Here is a 6,124-nt window from a genome sequence, read left to right as displayed (position 1 = left end):
TTCCAAAGATAGATGCAGTTATTCTTTTGGCCCCTTTCGAATACCATGCTGGCTCTTCACTCTGCTGTATTGTTTTGGTACAAATCTCAATCGATTTTTCAACAGATGTGCCAACGTCTATGAATATAATGCAACTCAGTTTGCTCATTGAAAATGCTTCCTGAAAATCTTCTCCGAAGCTCTTGTGCTTGATGTTTAGAACAAAGAGCAAGACTGATAATTATTGGACTACTTTGGTTCACAGAGCAATAGAGTTCTAAAGTGTGACGTCATCAAAAACCTATTTTTAGAATTTTGGAATTTTAACCACATAGCGTAAAAGATCACCATGAAATACTTCCAAATATGCAAAATTGGCCAGATATGTCTAAAATCGGTTGAGATATGGCTAATGAAAGATTTGAAGTTTTTTAACGAATCACTGTTATTTTGGCTCTGTTCATAAAGTTATTAACAGAGACCAAAATACAGAGGTTTGATGGGGAGAGAACCATATCTCTGTGGCCATATCTCTGCCATTTCGTAATACACTTGCCTGATTTTACACATTTAGAGGTATTTCATGATTATCTTTCAGGTTATGGAGTCAAAATTCAAAAATTCTAAAAATAGATTTTGGTGACGTCATCACTTTAGAACTCTATGGGGCCTTGCCTGCCAATCTCAGGCTTTCCACTAAGCCTTCTAGTTCATCTGGACTTGTTTCCAAAGCAAACTGTGTTGTAGCACAATATGTGTCTCTGCTTCCAGTTACAAGAGGCCTCTTGTACTTCTTAATTTCTTCTGCTTTTTCAAAAACAAGATCTCTGTTGACAAAGTCAAGTAAAGTATAAAGTAAAGCACGACATGCTTGCAGCACCCTCTTTGGCCAACTTTACAGTCGCATTTAGCATGAACCACATCACCATTGATTTGGTCTAAATGAACCTTTACAATGTACTGGGCACTCTTCATTGATGAAGATACTTTTGCCTTCACAAGGAATAACATACGTTTCCCGTTGATGTTAGGTATAACAAGTACAGAACTCACATATCCCTCCTTCCATAGTTTGTATCCTTCTTTTTGTTCCTAAATGCCTTGGGCGCTGCTCCATTCTCTGTTGGTGTTAAAGGGCTATTAATTAAACGATCGTCTAAACTTGGAAGTAGTGTCAAGGACCTTAACCAACCGTCCTTTTCAACTGTGGCTTGTTCTGCAGTCTCATCCACACCCACTGTATCTACTATTTTGTAATAGCCATCGCCATTTGTAGACCCGAATGCACCTATAAAAATTCTGTTCTTGTTAAGTTAATCTGTTGCCGAAGTTCCTTGTCACTGATCCCTGGACTAGAGTTTTGAAAATAACTAGGCAACTGCTGGCCATCAGAATTCGCTGGATTTTCTGTGATTTTTAACAATTTTTGAGCAGCAAAATACAATGTGTCTTGATCACCATATAAAACGTAAACAGACGGCCGGGGACTCGGGAGTGCATGACATAACAAGGGGAAAGGTCTATTCTTACCCTGCTGTGGTCACTACTGTTGAACCATCGTCTAAGTTAAAGTCAATGTTTTGTTCATCTTTCTCTTCTGTTAGCACATGACATGGAAAGGCTTATGAGTCCCATGCTTGTTCTTTATATTTGGAGACTTTGCTATGCAATGGTTTCAATAAAATTTTTGTTGATGAACCTGGCCTTATTGTAACCAGTATTCATTTTTGTCTTGGTGAATCCCTGGAGGGTATTGTAAAGCATGGTCAAGATTCTCGGGGACTTGAAATTAAGTGTCCTTATTCAAAATTTTAATCCTCTCTCATTGACGCTGTAGAAGATAAGCAGTTTTTTTGAAGATGTGGTAGAGCTAAAAAAGAATCATGCCTATTACTACCAAATTCAAGGTCAAATGTTTTGCTCTGGATTAAGAAAAGTTGATCTGGTGGTGTGGTTTGGAGATAACCAACCCTTGTTCCTTCAATCCATTATGTATGATGAACATCTTTTTCAAAACTCCATTCTTTCTCAGCTTAACCTCTTCTATCGCAGAGCTGTATTGCCAGAATTCTTCGCAAAGCATGCAAAAAGAAGTCTAAGACCCTGTTTACACGAGAGATAATGGAACGGTTCCATTTGGAACCGTGCCGTTTGGAACGGTTCCAAATTTTTTCTGCTTGCGTTTACACGGGCATCCTGGAACCGTTCCAGAAATTGCTTCAGAGGAGGGAGAGCATGCGCAGTAATTCCTTCTGTTCGATTGGCGCCAAAACTTGTAAATCGCATCATTCGACTCGATAACGACAATTTTTATCAACATGGCAGCAACAAACATTACCAAGAAACTTTTCGTTTGGACAGAAGAAGAAACTGCACTATTGTTGAAAATTGTCTTGGACTACAAAACAGCCAAATATGCAGCTGGACAGGACTGGGAAACCATTCGCTCCAAGTACGAAGACTTGGCATGCCGTTTACAAGAGGCCTATCCAGATGAAGTTACTGATGAATTTCCAAGAGGAGAAACCAAAGAAGAATTTTCCGCTTCTAAAGTTTCTTCGAAACTGAAAAAAATGAAAAATAGTTTCAGAAAAGCACTCGACAGTGGGCGAAAAAGTGGTGGTGGCAGAATAGTGTCTTCTCTTTACCAGGAGCGTTCTGAAATATGGGCTGGATGCCCAGCAGCAACAAGCATTGATGGAGGTTTTGAAACAACAGGCGTAAATAATCCTGCAAATGATGAAGAAATATTGGCAGAGGAGAATTCTCCTATAGAAGTGGATTCTCAGGGATCAAGTATTGCTGGCAACAATGAAGAGAATATTGATTACATTGACGAAGATTCACCAATATCCTGTGAACCATTAAAAAAGAAAATGAAGCTTAGGAGAGAAGAACTTGCAAATTTGTTAAAAGACCGCCGAAATTCCAAGTCAATCAAGAAGACTACTTTCCAAGAGAAGATTTTAAATTTTGCAACAGAAGAGGCTGAGATGAGAAAGGAAGACATAGAATTGAAAAAGAAGCTTGTTGCTCAATTTGAGTCCTCTGAGAAACAGTTCTCTTCAACAATTAGGCAACTTTCAGAAGATTTGAATAAGACAATGTCAGAAGGCTTTAAAATGATGCAAATGATGTTTCAGCCAATGCAAGAGTTTTATCCAGCACCCAATTACTACCAAGGGCAAGGAAATGGGAACCAGTGGCAAAACATAATGTACAATCGAAGCACTAACAGAAATGAAGACAGTTCAGAGCCACATTATACTGATTTGTAACTCGAAAAACTATTTTACTTACAATTTTTCCATACTAGCACACTATTGTAGAAACTCAAACAAGCTTTCTTAATTAAGAAGTATCATATTATATTGATTCAACTGATTTTTAACTCTAAACAAAATTAACTTGGTTAGAAATAATGGAAATCAACATAACAAACTGTATCATTAAAACTAAGATAAACTGTTTTTGGGATGAAATGTTTAAACGTTAATAATTGGAAAGTTTTTAAAATGTCAGTTGTTGTTAAAGTATAATTTGAAGATGTCTCTGACTTTTTTGCCTTCTGATTCTCCTGAATTGTTTCTTTTTCCACTAGAGTTTGGCTGAAAATCTCTATCATAATTCATAGCAGCTTTTATGTGTTCCTCAGGCACTCTTTCTTTATGAAGTTCACAAAAATTGTGTAGTACAAAGCAGCTGTATATCACATCTGACAGACTGGTCTGACATATGTCCATTTCTCGACGTAGTGCTCCAAATCTTGCTTTGAGTCTGCCAAAAGCACATTCGATTACCATTCTTGCAGACGAGAGACGATGACAAAAAAATTGCTCATCAATTGTTTTACCTCCATTGGCATATTCTTTGAGGAGATATGGCTGAAGTGGATATGCTGGGTCACCAAGGAGACAGACAGGGACACTGTCATGACCTTCAACGATTTCTTTCTGACATGGTGGAATATCACCATTTTGTAACATTTTGTTTATTGCAGAATTAGCAAAGATTCGTGCATCATGCACACAACCAGGCCATTTTACTACAACATCTATAAAGCAATACCGATAGTCACAGGTTGCCTGGACATTCAAGGAATATCTGTTTTTTCTGTTTAAAAAGTCAGTTGGGTTTTTGATAGCAGATCCAAACTGGAACGGTTCCAACAGTTCCCGTGTAAACGCAAGGCCTATCCGTACTAGTTTTGGAACGGTTCCATTTGGAACCGTTCCATTTTCTCTCGTGTAAACAGGGTCTAAAATTGTACTCTCATGGTGGCTGGGAGAAAGTTTCTTTGAAATTAGAAATATATTTAGTTGTTTTGAAAATTGGAATTTCAAATAATAAAGGAAAGACTCTGTTTAGAATGGTTAGTATCTACAGTAGAAATGCTACTGTAATAATCAAGTCTTGTCATTTGGCAAATTCCATTATGTCTATAAATACAATTTTTTTAAATTTCAATCCTATTGATTTATATTTACAATATAATGGATGAGCAAATACCATATAAACAAATTCAAAAGTTACAAATTAAGCATGGCAGATGATGATCTTTTTATCAGTCTTTCGTTTAATACAAATATGACAGAAATAGTTATTGTGTAAGCAACAGTGTTACAATTAAGGAACTATTTTTTTATCAGTCTTTCGTTTTATACAAATATGAAAGAGTTGTTGTATAAGCAACCCTTTCACAATTAAAGAACTATTTTTTATTAGTCTTTCCTGTAATACAAATATGAAAGTGTAAGCAACTGTGTTACAATTATTAATCATATTTTCACTTACAATATAATACAGATTATCATCATATATAAATCAGATACAGATATAAATCAGATACACGGCCTGACCACAGTTTAGATACAAATGTGATTGCCCCAGTAGGAGATATTCCAACAAGGACTTTCCAGGTATCTTTGAAACATGTCCACATGAGATACCAAATCTATATGCACAATCATTTACAAATAAACCAACTTTCTGACGCATTGAAACCAAGACAAATTCTTCAAAGAAAGATAACTTGCGTTTGGGACCAGATTTCCCACGTTCATCTGGCATGCCCGGTTTGTCTTTAGATACATCATGTGACTTGGATCCCCGCCAATAAGAAATATTATCCAACTTTTGTGCTAAATAATCAAAAACAGATTCCAGAAAGAGAAATTTGGAAACCAAGTATAAAATTTGACAACTCCATCATCATATTTCAACTTATCAACGTGACCTGTTGGAGAGTGACATATTCTATCACGTCAGTTGAAGATAAAAGAGGTGCATAACAATGATCTGTCATAAGATTAGAAGGGGAAGCATCATTCAAGTAAACTGGCGTCTTGACAAAAGAAAGTTCGGTCTGAGTTAAACATGTTGCAAATAGAGATGACTCTTTCTCAACAGTATTAGGCAAGACAACATCTTCATTTACAGTCTTCTCTCACTCTTAAGGTCCTCTGCACTTTGTGATGGAGCTGCGATGGCTCCCCTATGTATCTTTTAAAAGAGAGGGGCATTGCAGGTGAAAGACTCGGCCTTGGGTGTTGGCTTGAAAGCACGACCCTATAGCTCAGCGGTAGAGCACTTGACGTACAAAGTCAGGGGTCATGAGTTCGAGCCTCGTTCGGGTCGGTTATTTTCCCGCACTCTCTATTAATTATCTTCGGAATCCTGTTGTCTGTAAATCTTCATTTTCATCGAAATCAGGAAAAGAACAGGTATCAGGAGCAGTTAAAGAGGAATGTTGAGAATAAACAGATGAAGTGCGATCTTTAGGTGCTTTTCGTGTTGTTCATGTAGTGGTCGTCTTGGGATCAACAAACAGCTTGAGCAAATAAACAGCATCGGTCACTAACTTCCAGCGAAATTGGATTCCGCTTTATATCAGAACCAGTGATTTTTTTTATGTCGTGAGGCTTATAACGTACAAACAAGAACTATGCCACAGCTAATTACATGCAAAAAGGAAAAATCATAACAGCTAACTGTTGTTTTTTATTTCTGATGGCCTACCTCTTTCCTCTCTCCGTTGTTCCGCATTCTTTCCTCAAACACTCCCCTACCTACACAAACACCCTATTTAAGATTTAGATGATCGGATCATTATACAACATTCAAAATTCAAATTGATGACGGCAGG

This window comes from Rhopilema esculentum, chromosome 11 (assembly GCF_057945365.1).
Source record: "Rhopilema esculentum isolate cy_ngs chromosome 11, ASM5794536v1, whole genome shotgun sequence".
Classification (NCBI taxonomy): Eukaryota; Metazoa; Cnidaria; class Scyphozoa; order Rhizostomeae; family Rhizostomatidae; genus Rhopilema; species Rhopilema esculentum.
The sequence above is the reverse complement of the archived record's forward strand: the minus strand, read 5'-3'. Positions refer to the sequence as shown.